The 17,029-nt window shown below is 36.0% G+C and overlaps 1 long non-coding RNA gene across 4 annotated transcripts in view; it reads right to left on the bottom strand.

Annotated features, from left to right (window-relative positions):
* Positions 1–653: 653 nt before the first annotated feature.
* LOC309630580 overlaps positions 654–17,029 on the bottom strand; it is a 107,073-nt gene continuing 90,697 nt past the window's right edge. For all 4 annotated transcript variants that reach the window (XR_014245767.1, XR_014245768.1, XR_014245769.1 and 1 more), the window contains one exon: positions 654–12,709. This is a non-coding gene — a long non-coding RNA (uncharacterized lncRNA). The remainder of the gene's footprint in view (positions 12,710–17,029) is intronic.

Below are 17,029 nucleotides of genomic sequence, written 5' to 3'. Positions count from 1 at the left end.
ACTTGAATAGGAAGACATTGTCCAGATGATCTTTGCAATAAGAGTAGCTCAAATTGTCTGACCCAGAAGTCTGAAAAGGAAGTGATTTTTTTAATACAAAATAAGTTGTTTGAACATAGTTACTTCCTATTTCTTGCTGCAGTTCCTAAAATAATTAAAATAATTTCTTTACTTCTTGTAGTACTTCTCACCAAAAAAAAAAGGTGTTTTCAAAGTGGGTCTTTGTAGGCAAAATAAACTGAGTCTTTGTATGCCTGAAAATATTTTTATAATACCTGAAGTTAAATGAAAATTTGGCTAGGTATAAAATTATAGATACAATGTGGATTTTTTTTCTTTATAGCTTTAAAAATACTACTATTTTTTTGCTTCCAAAAAAAGAGAGAGATCTGTGATTAATGTGATCCTCCTCCTTTGTTCATGGTCAGCTTTATCTCTTTAGAATTTAATAGAAGTTTCTCAATATAATGTTTTAAAATCTCATTATAATGTGGTTATGTTTGTATTTCTCCTTATTCACACTTTTACACTTCGTAATCTATGAAGCCAGATGTCATTCATCTTTTCTTTCTTTTATGGGGGAATTTTTAAATTGAAGCATAACATATATAACATAAAGTGTACACATCTTAAGTGTATATCTCAATGATATCTTTTATTTATTTATTTATTTATTTATTTATTTATTTATTTATTTATTTATTTATTTATTTATTTTTGTCTGTGCTGGAGCTTCATAGCTGCGTGCGGGCTTTCTCTAGTTGTGGTGAGCAGGGGCTACTTTTTGTTGAGGTGAAGGGGCTTCTCATTGCGGTGGCTTTTCTTGTTGCGGAACACAGGCTCTAGGCACACAGGCTTCAGTGGCAGCATGTGGGCCCTAGAGCGTGAAGGCTTCAGTAGTTGTGGCACACGGGCTTTGTTGCTCCGCGGCATGTGGGATCTTCCGAAACCAGGGATCGAACCCGTGTCCCCTGCATTGGCAGGTGGATTCTTAATGACTGGACCACCAGAGAAGTCCCTCAGTGATATATTTATATGGTGACTATACCCACATAACCACCACCCATATCAAGGTATAGAATATCCCCAATACTCTAGAAAAGTAACTATTTTTTTACTTCTAGCACAATTTATTAGTCTTTCCTGTTATTTATACAAATGAACTCACACGATGTACACCTTTTCTATCTGACTGTTTTTTTACTTAACATTATATTATGTCTGAAGAATTCACTCATCTTGTGGTTACAACAGAAGTGCATTACTATCATTGCTGTTTAGCATGAATATATTGCAATTCATTATACTTTCCTCTTTTGATAGACGTTTGGGTGGTTTCTAGTTTGGGACTATTATGAGTACCGCTCTAAGCATTTCTGTTCATGTATGTTAATGTGCATAAGTGTGAATTTCTGTTCGGTATATACCTAGGAGTGGAAGTGCTGGATTGCTGGATATGCATATGATTTAGTAGATACTACTTTAATATATATTGTCAAACAATTTACCAAAGTGGGTATACATTTACACTCCCACCAATCACATATAAGAAATCAACTATAGCAAAATGTTGATACTACTAATTCTTCATGGTGGATACATAGATTTTATTAAATTATTGTCCAATACTTTTCTTATGTTTGAAAGTTTTCACAATTTGTTTTAAAATATAAAAATATAAAAATTAAAAGTAATTTCAGGATCAATGTTCAGCAAGATGGGGCAAGATTATTTTAGGCTGATAAATTATTAATACTAAAAGTGTTCCATATTCTTTTAACCATGCTGAGGTTCTAAAGTGAGCTGTTTAAATACTTTTATCCTTTGCAACCACTTCTCTGTATGACTCATGATTTTCTTGATACAGTTTAACCAAAACAAAACACAGAAATCAATAGGATGGTGATCCTGATGTTAGCGTACAGCGGCCATCCTCAGCTTCTAAATATAATTTGTGTACTCTCAAAAATGATTTTATAAATAAATGTTATCAACTTCAACTACTAAAAAGACATTTATACAAAAGAAGTAGCATTGTTATCTATTCTGTATAATGGGGCTCCAATTAGGGTTTTCCTTGAAAAAAAGGATCCTGATGCTTTGAAAATTTAAGGATGAGTCTACTACACCAAGCCATTTAGCAAATAATAGTACCTGGCTGTGAAAGAAAAATGAACGTTTATTGAATAAACAGACTACTTTGTAAATTTCCATTGTAACAAACTGAGGTAAAAATACATTTTATTGAACTCCATTATTCTCCAAAGCAAAGTCTTAAGAGAAATACTTATATTCTCAAAGGATACTTCATCTATAGCATCCTCAATTGAAAGAAGAAAGAATTTAAAATGGGGTTGAGTTTATAAAACTGGATCACTTTAGCCAATATGGCATTACACATTTCATTGTCCATTTGTAGCATTATTTATAATAAAATATGAGGAAGCTTGATGCATTCTAGCACAAAGCAGTCAATACCATGAATGTGTAGAATATTATTTAGAAACAGCCTCTTACCAATATAAAATATCATGGTATATTGTATTTAATGAATAACACAATCTACTCTTCTTCCTCAAAGCTCAATGACTCCAGACTGTTTCTTCACCTGTCAAATATATGTGATAGTTCCTCTAGAGCCATTCTCTCCACTGGTACCCAAATCCCATCCCTCCCACCCACTCAAGGACATCCCTGCATCAATTCTCCACACCCTCTTCTGTGCCATCATCTCTTGCTCTCTACTGGGCCTTTCTCATCAGGATCTTTATATTTGTCTCACTGAAAATAAACCTCTATCCTCCATGTCCCCCACTAGCTGACACCTCACATTTATTTCTCCTCTTTACAGTAAAACTCCTCCAAAGAATGGCCTGTATATGCTAGCTCCAATTTCTCTCCTCTGTCCTCTGTTAAATCCTCTCCACTCAGCCCAACTGAAGTGATCGTGTCACCATCAGTCCATTCCTCTTATCAAAGTCACCATCACCTCCACATTTTATATCCAGTGGTCATTCTCAGTCCTTATTTACAGACTCAGCAGCGACATTTGACACCACTTCTACATGTGGTTTCCAGGACATCGGAGTTCCCTGGACATTTTCCATCTATGTGCCAATAACTCTCAAATTCCTATCTCCAACACTGACCTTCTCCCAAACACCAGATTTGTTATCCAATTGCCCACCTGAAATCTCTCTTTGTCCGTTCAACAAATACATCAACTCATGGATTGCCAGACCTACTCCACCTACAGTTTTCCCCATTTGCACTGATGGCAGCTCCATATTTTTAAGATGCTAGTGCTAAAACCCCCAGAATCCTGCTGAATGCTTACTTACAGCCATCCGATCCTAGAAGTTCTTCCCGTCTTGTTAACAATATTTTGACCTATGGGGGTTATTACTTTGAAGACATTTGACCTAGACTATATATGGTTTTTAAGTGCTATTGAGTACTTCTAAAACTTATCCTTTCAAACATTGTGTTTTTACTCAAAAGCAGCACTATTTCAGGGAAAGTATGAGCTTTGAAGATAGGCAAACTGAGGCTTTGTCAATTATTAGCTGAGTGGCAATAATTATAAACTAAATTTAAATTATATATAATTTGTTCAAAAATTATTAAGAATTTTAAGACAATGAGAGCAGAGCATTAAGCCAAGCATTGGGCCCATTAGAACAGAGAAGGATTACATAAACTATTTGACAGTCAGTTTTGTCATTTATAAAATTTGTAAAAGTTTATGACATAAAGTTTTTTAAAGTTTCTAGCGCATATTTTTCAAAATCACCTATCACAATAGGTGTGTCATCACATTGTTACAACCTAACACAATTTCCAACATTCTAGTTTAGGGTCCCACTAATTGGAAATGACATTTTGACATCTGTAGTGGATTTGGAAAGGCTCAAATGCATTTGTCTGTAAAACTGTAGCTCTAGATTAGAGTGAAAGACAATTGAACTATAGGTACCAAATATTAGTAACTACGGTAACTAAAAATTAGTAAGGATATAAACAGAGAAGCATAGAGCTCCAGAGTATTTATTTAATTAGACCAACTGTTGTACCTTCCTGCCTGATTTTCCTCATCTATAAAAGTCAGAGGATTGAACTGAAAATCTTAAAGCCTCTGTTTCCATCGAAGGTGCCACATCCAAGAAGGAGAGGACTCAGGGTGTCCCCAAGTAGGTACTCCCTTGGTGGAGATAATAGGTTCCAGGTCCTGCTCCTCAGCTTTTCAGATTCAGAAAGTATCTTTGATTAGTTAAACTCAAAGAGATTTATTCACACAAACTAAAATTGCAGGAGTCTGTTTCATAAAACAAAGTGCCAATTGTTAACTTACAATAGAAGAAGTAATACCAAGTTCACAGCCTTTGGTCATTAGCTCAGGGTGTTTCTTCCTGGTGGACCAATTCAGAGACTAAATTATAGGTCAGAAGTTTGCTTGAAGAGCCCAGAATCATTATATAGGGGTTAAATTTTCATCAATGAAGGAGAGCTATGTGAATTTGATTGGGGGTATTCTTGCCCCAGGAATCAATATTAGCCTTTTGGATGTAGAAGGACTTCTCTCCTGCACTAACCTGAACAATATTTACTATCTGCACATCCATCCTTTTTCTTTTAACCTCTATGTATGTTGTTACCCTTCTATTAATACTTTTCATCAGATGGTTACATTTGGTATATTTAAGTCACTTCTCAATTATGGAAATATACTCTAGTCCCATTGGTTGACCTGAGCTTCCTAATGCACACATTTACAAATCATCTTTAGGGAAAGAGAAACTCCATAGTTATCTACTGTAGACAGATTCGGAACACTTGCTCTGGGATCAGACAGAGTTGAGGTAATGTATAAGTAAATTTAGGCAAGTTAATTACCTTCTCTAAGCCTCAAAAATCCTCATTTGTAAAATAAAGTACAAATACCTACTCTTCAGTTTCGTCAAAAGGATAATGAAGTAATATTTATGAAAGGCAAAGTAAGGACTCAACAATGAGAAGATATGGTCATCAATACTTTCAAACATTTTACATTGTGTTTCTACTCTTGTGGGATTTTTTTTATTCCTTTGTCTCAAAATAGGAGAGGCACCTATATGACCCTTCATGTCTTGACTACACATTTCAGCATTAACTTTCTGTAAGTCAATGTGGTATAAAGTCAAAGGCAGGTGAACTTTCAAAGGCAATGTACTCTTCATAAACTTAATTGCAATGAACTATACATTCACAAGCTAATAACTAATTATAACTCTTTGTTTTGCCAGTATGGCAATGCGTTATGCTATTTCGTCACACTGCAAATGTTACAGAATTGAACCCATCATTTCATGAACACAAGTTCAGCATCCCTTTATCATGCTTAATAGAAATCAACTGTACAATGAAATTCTGTTTGGTTTAAGCTCGTGATCATTACCAGTGTGGACCATGCAAACTTTGGCCTTTTAACTCCAAGACCATTTTTATTATAGTTCTTTGTTAGAAGGATCTGTTTGTATATAATTAAATGTGGCTTCCTTAAACCTTTACAGTTGGTAGCTTAATGTAGTTTTGTTTTATTCTGAGTACAAAGGCTATATTATGCTTTTGTTGGCTTCAATGCTAGTTAGTATGGCAGCTAAATAATTTTGTTCTCTGCAATATGTCAGTATTTGAGTGCCGTGGGCCCAACAGGTGGTGCTAGATAAAGTTCTGGCAAATCAAACAGGTAATGTGGTTATTTCTTTTGTCAAATTATAATTAAAAACAGAGTCTTTGTAAAATGAGACATACTTTTTCCTGTTTTAAAAATGGCTCAACATCCAGTACAAATTACTTTCTAAAACAGAGACCCATTAGGAAGGAAGCATATTGTCTGTATAAATGTGTAACACCTTCTCACCTATCTTTTTAATGCTCTTTGTAAAGTTTACTTTGTAAACCTGAAGTGTAAGCATTGTTACATAAGGTCGTGATGTTTCCACCCTTCTGTAATTCAAGACTATGTATTTAAGGCCATGCCAAACATCTATCAGGAAATTTAAACATTGTTATTTACTATTTTATAAAATATGAAGAAATTCTTTTTATTTTATTTTATTAAAGTATATTTGATTTACAATGTCGTGTTAATTTTTGCTGTACAGCAAAGTGATTCAGATATATATATATATATATATATATATATATATATATATATATATATATTCTTTTTTATATTCTTTTCCATTATGGTTTATCACAGGGTATTGAATGTAGTTCCCTGTGCTATACAGTAGGACCTTGTTGTTTTGAAGAAATTCTTTGATATTTTATTTGAATAATCTGCTTAAAAACATTTCCTTTGTATGCTCTGGTATCCTCATCCTTGATTATAGCAGAGGAAAGACCAGTTCTTCCATGATCAAGAAACTGGGAACTATATTCAATTTCCTGTTAGATATATATATAACTGAATCACTTTGCTGTACAACAAAAATTAACACAACTTTAGTAGAAATCAACTGTACAATGAAATTCAACTATACAATGAAAATCAACTATACTTCAATAAAATAAATTTAAAAAAATAAAGGCCATGTGTAACTAGTAAAAAATTAAATTTAATTTTAAACATTGTATTTTCTTAAAAGAAAAAGAAACTGGAAAGACCCTCAGCCCAAGAGTTAGGGTTCCTCTCCTACAGTCTAAAGTCCAGCCTGAGGGAGAGGGGGCATTTCCCCACAGTGTGATGAGAGACTCATACACCTGACCATGTCTATGAAAGTTCTCACTGATGAAAGCTGCTTCTGCAGGACAGGCATATGTGCTGCTTGGCTAGTTGCTTTTGTGTGCTCAACATCACTCCAGAAGGAAGAAACCAGATGGTGGCTATGGGCTGCCTTTGTGCCCAAGAAGAGGCCACTGTGGTCCTCCTGCAGGTCAGAGTATATTTAATATTCTGGTTTGGGTTTTATCATACTAAAATCAAGACCTGTTAGAAAAGGAACCTATTGTGTAGTTCTTTCATTTCAACAAAATTTGATCCAAGAATAGTAATTCACTTATCTGCACCCATATAGCAGATTATCTGAAGAAAAGTCAAAGGAAACCAAAAATATTCATCTAACTTCTTATCTCTGTACAAATGTCTTGATACTTAGGAACACTGGGTATTTGACATCATATAGACACGACACACAGAAGGCCAAATGAAACTTCTCCAGGAATTGGAGAAGTTTTTCTCCTTTCAACTGAATTTTCCTTGTGCCCTATAATAAGAGATAACTCATTTCAATATATTTTAATTTCCTCTAAGTCAGTAAGTTTTCTAAGGTCTTCATATAACTAACACTCATGAATTATTATGTATAAATATTCTTTAGTTCTAAGATGAAGGTATATAGTTTTGACAGACTATGCAGTATCTATTTGTATTGTGTGTCTATATTTGGCTTTATTTATAAAGAGATGTCTGTATCTGGCTACAACAGAAAATCAGCTTTCCAGACTGAAAACCAAAGATAATTAAATTTTGTATAGATTTTAAACTAGTATAGATTTTAAGTTAAAGGTTAAGCAGATTGAATGTATATCACACATTAAACATTAGACCATGCTTCTGGTTTAACACCACTATTATCAAGCTGAGCACATGGGAAAATAACCTCTGCTGTTCATCAGTTTCTTCAGCTATAAAAATGAGGGTCTAGGGGCTTCCCTGGTGGCGCAGTGGTTGAGAATCTGCCTGCCAATGCAGGGGACACGGGTTCGATCCCTGGTCTGGGAAGATCCCACATGCCGCGGCGCAACTACGCCCGTGCACCACAACTACTGAGCCCGTGAGCCACAACTACTGAGCCTGCATGCCGTGCACCTAGAGCCCGTGCTCCACAGCAAGAGAAGCCACCGCAATGAGAAGCCCGCGCACCGCAACGGAGAGTAGCCCCCGCTCGCAGCAACTAGAGAAAGCCCGTGTGCAGCAACAGACCCAACGCAGCCAAAAATAAATAAATAAATTTATTTTAAAAAATGAGGGTCTGGACTAAAACTAGAGGTTTTCAGTGTTTGAAATCAGTACCTCTCCTTCTTCAAGCTTAAAAAAAAAAAAAAAAAAACATAAGGCGTAAACCTAATCCATACAGCCGAATGGCCAGTGTCCCCTGCTGCATTTTCACGTCTCCTTCCGCTCAGGACCCCAGTTCTACCCCTGGCTCCAAGAAACACATAGGAAATACATAGAATTCCAAGGACTAGCGGACTAGCTAATCTCTGAGGTCCTGGTCCAGCTCTACAACTTCATTACTCCAACATTACATAATATCAAGCATTTTGTAAAACACTTTACAAAGTATATCACGACAGTTTATGTTCTTCTCAATCCTCTGAAATAAGTAGTGTGGGTATCATTATTCCTATTTTAGAGATGAAAAAGTTGAATCTCAGAGAGTTAAAGGAAATCTCTATTCCACAGTGAATAAGGGCTAAAACTAAGAAAATAGAGTGAAAAACTCTCAGTGTTCTGTTTCCCACTTGAGTCTTTTCTATATAGCTCACTGTCGTAGGTTTTAATGCTTTATATTTTTGCAAGATTCAAATAAGCTCCTCCAGCTTTGACCAGAATAATGAAGACAAGACTTTACAGAAGCTTAGAAAGAGACACAATCAAAATTGATAGTTAGTGGGAACCTGCTATATAGCACAGGGAGCTCAGCTCGGTGGTCTGTGATGACCTAGATAGGTGGGATGGGGGATGGGGGTGGGAGGGAAGTCCAAGAGGGAGGGGACATATGTATGCATATAGCTGATTCACTTCGTTGTACAGCAGAAACTAACACAACATTGTAAAGCAAGACTATACTCCAATAAGAAATAAAGAAAGAAAGAGATACAATCAAATTACCAAATTCAATAGGCTGAAGAAACTCTTTACCATTCACTGTTACACTAAAAAACAGTTGCTAGGATTAATGACTCTCGGTATCCTCACAGGGTTTTAATGCAGAGATTTGGCCTTTAGCTACTTTATATTGAAGGTGTACAATACTTCATTAACCCTACTCCATTAAGGAGGCCGAGAGGCCAAAATTTTTGTCCCACTTTCTCAGATATTGGGGTAATATCGAAGAGAAAAATTGATATTGTAATGATTCTCTCCACATATCTTTATAAACAATACAATTCCCCAAAAATTCTAACAGGATGCAGTTAAAATAGTAAAAATTATTTTAAATTTTAACTGAAAAAATGTGTGAAAATAGCTACAAAACTTTCGGGGGGGGGAAGGATAAGGACATTATAGTACAGAGTGTTAAATGCACTGTAAACATACACTAAATTCAAACAGTGATGTACTAGTTAAGGAGGTAGATAAATAAACAGAAGAGAATAGAAAATTCTGTAAATAGACTAAAGCAGCTGTTCTTAAAATGTGGTCCAAAGACCCCTGGGGGCTCCTGAGACCTGTGAGAGGTCCTTCCTTTCCCAACTATATATCTATGTGAGCCCAGATTTTCTTCATATTCTTCAAGGAAAACAAGATATCACAGCAGATTGACTGAACAAGCAGATATGAGGATCTAGCTATCTTCTGTGAAGCCAGACATTAAGATATTTGAAAAACAGTGAAACAATGCCACTGTTCTCACTAGTTTTGTTTTCTTTATAGGAAAATAGAGGCTTTTCTCATAAATAGGTGTTATTTACATTAACATGTAATAGCCATATTATTTTAATGAATTAATAAATATTTTAAATACTTCCCAGTTTTAATTTCTAATATGATAAAAAGCAATAGATATAACCTACATAAACCAAAGCTCTTTGAGATCCTAACAAAATGTTAAGAGTATAAAAAGAACATATAAAAAAAGAATGTGTATATATATATGTATGTATAACTGAATCACTTTGCTGTATAGCAGAAATTAACACAACATTGTAAATCAACTATACTTCAATTTTTAAAAATTTCCAAAATGTTAACAGTGCAAAAATGTCTGCAACCAAAAACTTTGAGAACTACTTGCCTAATAATATATCAAAGTTTAATATATGACAACATTTCAAAGTAGGGAAAAGGATGAAGTATTTAATATTGTTGGAACAAGAAGCCAATTATTTGGGGAAAGTGTCTCTGTGTCTAACTAGAGGCAAACGACTTTCTAAAAGGAATTTCCTTCTCAGTGTGAGGTGCTCTCTGCACCACTCGCTGAATGGAAGTTGGGTGGTTAATATTCAATCAATCACGTGTCCCCGTTCTACATCTGTTTCCACAGATGGATCCAATCCCACCTCCTGTTTAAATGACTGTCACATGATAACATGTACCATTGTAGCCCACCAAATTGGGTATTTTCTAATTTTCCTTAATTTCCAATTCTGAGTTTCCACTCGCGATGGGCTGATGAGAAATTTAACCTCAGTCACAGTTGGGGCTCTCCCCCTTTTTCCCAGGGTTCTGACAACATCCTGCAGTGTCACTAGTGCCAAAGTGTCATCCTTTCATACCGGGTACCATGGAAACAACCGCCAGCTCGGTCCACGAGGTCCCTTCAGGGTCAATGCCTTCAGACACAGACCACTCTTCTGTGATATCCAGCTACCTTCCCAGCATGCTGCCAACACCACTCACCTGGACCCACACACATGTGAGACCCTCCTCCCTGACCCATCTCAGGTGTAATAACCGTCATGTTATTTTCTGCATTTAACGCTTCTCATCCTTTTATAGGCCCTCCCCCAACTGCCGCCCTTGTTCATCACTTTGGGCCCAGCGGTGCATCCTCGCTCTGTGAGAGATGCTGTTTATACTGTACATTTCAAACATCTGTGCACGTCCTGTGTACAACAGTGAGGGGCTTCCCCTCTACCCACTTCTCACTGACCACGCTCAAGAAGAGACCCGGAGTTCTTTTTCTTCTCTAACCCTGTGTGTTTCCCCGTGAGGTCCTGTGTTGCAAGCCATGCCTCCCACATCCAGAAAGCTGTGAGTATAATAACTTCTGTGTCTGCGTGTCTCAACACACCTAATGAAAACAAATCCCGAGTACCATCTAAAACACGAGAGAATTCCCTTTCAGTCTAGAAGTTCTTCCTCTCTCTTCAGGGCCCCCTTGGAAGCAACCTGATGCTTCTTGCCACCGACCTGGTACTCACGTGAAGCCAGATTTTGTTAACGGGCTTCGTTATCACTCCTGAGTCTGAGCCCAGTGACCTCCTGTCCGTCTTTTCTGCCTTCATCCTTGGATTTTGGTATCAGCCTGGGATCTTTCACCCTTACCAGCTCTACGCACTGTCTTGTCTTCTCCAGTCTCTCTTCCATATTCCATTGGTCTTATTACCCAAAAGCAAACCTCCCCCACTTCCATCTGTTGCTCTTAGCTAGTCTGGTCTCCAGCCTCTTCCTGATTCACTGGTTGAGAAACATCTCCTGGGCACATACTCAGTCCCAGACATCGTGCCAGGAGTTGGGTATTTATCAGTGAAACAAAGAGACATGGTCCCTGCTCTGTGGTAAGATTGAGATTCCCAATCTTGAGCTCCATGATATAATCTTTCCCTGTCTCCAATCTGCGACATCCCCTGGTTATTTGCCTGAGCTTGATGGGATGGTGGACATGTGTTTGGGGCTGATATTTCATGTTTTCCTGTCCACGAAGGTAATTATAGTGTCCAGTCTTGACATCTCTCCACCTCTCACATCTCACTGTAGATCAATGACTTGGCCAAGCAGAAGTCCGATCTATGCCAGGAAGAAGTGATATTCTGTATCTGAGGAGAGTGAGAGAGGTTTGGAACAGCAACTTTAAGGAACAGAGTAGGAAATTAGCTGGCACTGGCAGCTCAGCTGAGGTTGGAAATATGAACATGTTATTGATGTACTTTTCAATAGAGTTTAATTTGTTCATCTCGACATCTTTGTGGCTTAACACAAGTTTGATATGGAGTTGGGTGGCATGAAGAAAAATGAATTAAAAACTAACAGTTATTGAGCTACAGTTATATTACACAATCTTTGTTTCATTTGATACATCATCCCAATGAGATTGATATTGCTAGATATGACTATCCCCATTTCACACAAGAGAGCAAAAATTAAATAACTTACCCACGATCACCCAGGGAGTAACTGGTAATCTTGGGATTAACCTAAATCTGTAGAGTGCCATGTCCATGTTGTATCTTTTTAGGACATTTTCCATCACTTTATACGTGGATATTTCTATGTAAAATGTCACATTGCTGACCCATTTAACAGGTTAGGAATGTGTTTATTATGTATTAAATATTCAAACTAAAATTGCTGCTAAGCATAATTTACTACAGAGCTTGCAAACAAATTACACTCATTTTATGAAAATGCTTGAATTTGCATTGTTTTGTTTTTTTATTTAAGACACTGTTTCACTTGTGAAAGGTTTTTATGATGGTCACAGCCAAGCTCCTTCAGTGTCTCTCATACTATCACGAGCAGGGGAAATACTTGCGGGGGTTGTTAAAATGCATATTCTGATTCAATAGACCCAGGATGGGAGTAGAGAAACTGCATTTTTGTAGTGGTTAATATTTATTGAATTGTAACTATTTTCCAGGCAACATTTTAACCACTCCATGTGGATTGATATCTTTAATCCTTATGACAACCGTATTGTATAGGTACCACTAGTGTATCCATTTTCCAGGGGAGAAGAGTGAAGCACATAGAGGTCAAGGAACATGCTCAAAGTTATAGCTCTGTAATAACTTAAATAGGAAAAGAATATGAAAAAGAATAAATACATGTATATGTATAACTGAATCACTTGGCTGTATGCCAGAAACTAACACAACATTGTTAATCAACTCTACTCCAATATAAAATAAAAATTAGAAAAAAAAGAACCTGCATTTCTAACAAGCTCCCAGGTGGCGATGACTCTACCGGTTCACAGAATATACTTTGAGTAGCAACATCCTAGCCGATTCCCTTAGATTTTGCAGATTAAAAGAACCAAGGCTTGTATAAGATGAATAGACTCTTGGATAGCAAATTTATTAGTGGCAGAGAAAAACAAGACCCCAAAGTCTAGTTTCCTTTTTACTATACTACACTCTTTATATTACAAAAAATAAAATACTACTTAAGATTACAAAACACAACATCAAATACATTCATCTGATATATTTTTGCATTTGGTAATGAATAAGAAACTAGAAAAACATTATGTATTAATGATAAAACTCCCTTCCTTATATTTCTCAAAAAGAATAAAAAATGTTAAGTGTAATAAAAACCATGGGTATATATCTTCTGGAGAATGTGTTTATTATGTATTGAATATTCAAACTAAAATTGCTGCTAAACATAATTTACTACAGACCTTGCAAACAAATTACACTTATTTTATGAAAATGTTTGAATTTGTATTGTTTTGTTTTTTTACTTAAGACACTATTTCACTTGTGAAAGGTTTTTACGATGGTCTAAATCTTTCCCTCAACAATAAAACTTTATATGCTTTTTTATAAAAATGATTTTCCAAGTCTCAAGTCACAAGGTGGGTAATGTTAGAAAATGTGGTAAACCAATATGAATATGCATAAATAAGCAAATATGTAAATGTAATTGTTTCCCAGTTTTTACACATGTTGTATATTAGAGCATAATAGTTTCCTATTTTTCTTGGCCCCCAGGAGTAATTTTTTTCCTAAAATTGTTTGTTAGAAATAAATACATCATCAGTTGACATCCATAACAAGGAAAGAAAAATTCAATAGATAATAAACTGTGGGGATTTTTCAGTGATTTATATTCAAATGTTTAAATAAAGGCATTGCCGTAATAGAGCAGTCATCACATTAAGGTATGATTTTTAGACTGGTATAATTTAAAATGATGCACAGCTCAAGTAATGATGTGATACAATCAAGGCAAACTCCTTTTTATGTAAAAAAGGAGTTAGCTGTATAATCAAAAGTGAAATTGAAAAAGAATGTATTGATTTTAGTTGGTTTTTTTTTTCTTTTTGGAAACATTCATTATATTTGCCTTTCAGCAGTATCATAACTAGCCTCTTAAACACATGGAAATTGTCAGTCACCAATATTTTAGCACATGAATTGTCCAAAACTGACTCCACTCCTCTTATCCCTTTTGAAGTTCCTTTTTGGTGCCATTGCTGGTTAAAATGTTGACCAGCATGTTGGACAGCTGGAGCACGGCATGTTCCTGTCATTGATTTTGTTGTTTAGCCATGAATTTTTATTCTTTATCTGTTTTCGGTAAAGATCTGTTTGAGGAAGATTTCAAAAAGTTGCTGAACCATTGTTTGGGGAATTATCTCTGGCTTTATTAAAATGGTAGACTGGGGCATGCCTGCAGTCCAGTGGTAAAGAATCTGCCTTCCAATGCAGGGGATGCGGGTTCGCTCCCTGGTTGGGGAGCTAAGATCCCACGTGCCAAGGGTCAACTAAGCCCACACGCCACAACTAGAGAGAGAGAACCCGCGTGCCACAACTAGAGAGAAGCCCGCGTGCTGCAATGAAGACCCAACGCAGCCAAAAAAAAAATAATAATAATAAATAAATAAATTTTAAAAAATAAATAAGTAAAATGGTAGACTGCAGTAATTAGGTAAAGAGTATGTACTCTTGAACCATATGGCTAGCGTTTGAATTCTGGCACCACCGATAAGCTCTGTGTCCTTGGGAAAATTGAACTCTTTATTCCTTAATGTTCTCATCTATAAAGTGGGTTAATAGTGATAATACTTACTAATGCAGTTATTTTGAGAAATAACCAGTTGATAAATAATTTTGTAATAGTCTGAAAACTTGGACTTGAGGCTTCTTCTTAATTTGAGCTATTTATATTAAGAAATTGAATTCCTCTTTTGGATGATAACTTTTTAAAGAAAAAAAGGAATATTAGGGATAGAAATAACATTAAGTTTCTACTACCTAGAGCAGTAACTAGTGAATTTCAAGCAACCAGAGGCTTAAAAAAGAAAATGACAACCATAAACAAAATGAAAAGACAACCTACAGAATGGGAGAAGATATTTGCAAATGATGCGACGACAAGGGATTAATATCCAAAATGTACAAACATATCATACAACTCAATAACACAAAAGCAAACAACCCAATCAAAAAATAGCCACAAGATCTAAATAGACATTCCTCCAAAGAAGACATACAGATGGCCAACAGGCACATGAAAAAGATATTCAGCATTGCTAATTATTAGAGAAATGCAAATCAAAACTACAATGAGGTATCACCTCACTCTGGTCAGAATGGCCATCGTAAAAAACTGTGACTAATAAATGCTGGAGAGGGTGTGGAGAAAAGGTAACCCTCCTACACTGTTGGTGGGAATGTAAATTGGTGCAACCAACATGGAGGATAGTATGATGGCTCCTTAAAAAACTGAAAATAGAGTTGCCATATGATCTTGCAATCCCATTCCTGGCCAAATATTGGAGAAAACTCTAGTTCAAAAAGATACATGCACCCCAATGTTCATAGCAGCACTATTTACAATAGCCAAGACATGGAAACTACCTAAGTGTCCATCAACAGATGAATGGATAAAGAAGATGAGGTATATATATATATACAATGGACTACTACTCAGCCATAAAAAAGAATGAAATAATGACATTTGCAGCAACATGGATGGACCTAGAGATTATCATACTAAGTGAAGTAAGTCAGACAGTGAAAGACAAATATTATATGATATCACTTATATGTGGAATCTAAAAAAAATGATACAAATGAACTTATTTACAAAATAGAAATAGACTCACAGACATAGAAATAAAACTTATGGTTCCCAAAGGGGACAGGGGATGGGGGAGGGATAAATTAGGAATTTGGAATTAACATATACACATTACTGTATATAAAATAGATAACCGACAAGGACCTACAGTATAGCACTGGGAACTTTACTCAATATCTTGTAATAACCTATAACGGAAAAGAATCTGAAAAAGAATATATATATATATATGTATAACTGAATCACTTTGCTGTACACCTGAAACTAACACAACATTGTAAATCAAATATATTTCAATTAAGAAAATTAGGGCTTCCTTGGTGGTGCAGTGGTTGAGAGTCTGCCTGCCAATGCACGGGACACGGGTTCAAACCCTGGTCTGGGAAGATCCCACATGCCGTGGAGCAACTAGGCCCGTGAGCCACAATTACTGAGCCTGCACGTCTGGAGCCTGTGCTCCGCAATGAGAAGCCACGATAGTGAGAGGCCCACGCACCGCGATGAAGAGTGGCCCCCGCTTGCCGCAACTAGAGAAAGCCCTCGCACAGAAACGAAGACCCAACACAGCCAAAGATAAATAAATAAATTAATAAAAGCCAAAAACCCTTCTATCCTCCAGCTCTAAAAAAAAAAAAAAAAAGAAAAAAAGAAAATTAAAAAATTAAAATTTTAGAAAAGATTACATTCAAGACTTTGATTCTTCACATTTGTTCCATTTACTATAATACATTCAGCCTCTAATATTACTGGTATTCAATTTAGTGTCACTAAGTATTCTGTGTATTGCAATGAATTTTCATATATGTATTTAAATATTTAATGCTGAATGAAATGAACAACATATTTAGAGTGTGTTTGTTTAATACAAATCGATCCAAAAATATTTGTCACTATATATAGTCTGATAATATAAATATAATAAGTAATTATTATGCAACACGTATTTATTTCCTAGAGCTGTGTTCACTAAATCCTTCCTCCCTTCTCCAGAAGTGAGGGCAGATCTTTTACGTATGATATATATTTATTTCTACTGTGCTATTCCTCCAAAGGGGTTTAGGCTTCTTAAGCTATAAACCGTAGTTCCAGGGAAAATACCTTACAGTCTGGATGCAGTTTGGGTGTGTTCCCTGCGACTATGGTTTATGTAGATTAAAAATCTCTGGGGAATCAGACTATCTCAATCATACTAGTTTCTCTCATCAAGACTCAGCCCTGTGCCTGCCCAAGGGAAACACACATTAATGTTTTACTGAGTTGACTGCTTCAGCTTAGTCCTTTGGG

Source organism: Balaenoptera borealis (assembly GCF_965194805.1).
Source record: "Balaenoptera borealis genome assembly, chromosome: 1".
Taxonomy (NCBI): Eukaryota; Metazoa; Chordata; class Mammalia; order Artiodactyla; family Balaenopteridae; genus Balaenoptera; species Balaenoptera borealis.
The sequence above is the reverse complement of the archived record's forward strand: the minus strand, read 5'-3'. Positions and strand labels throughout refer to the sequence as shown.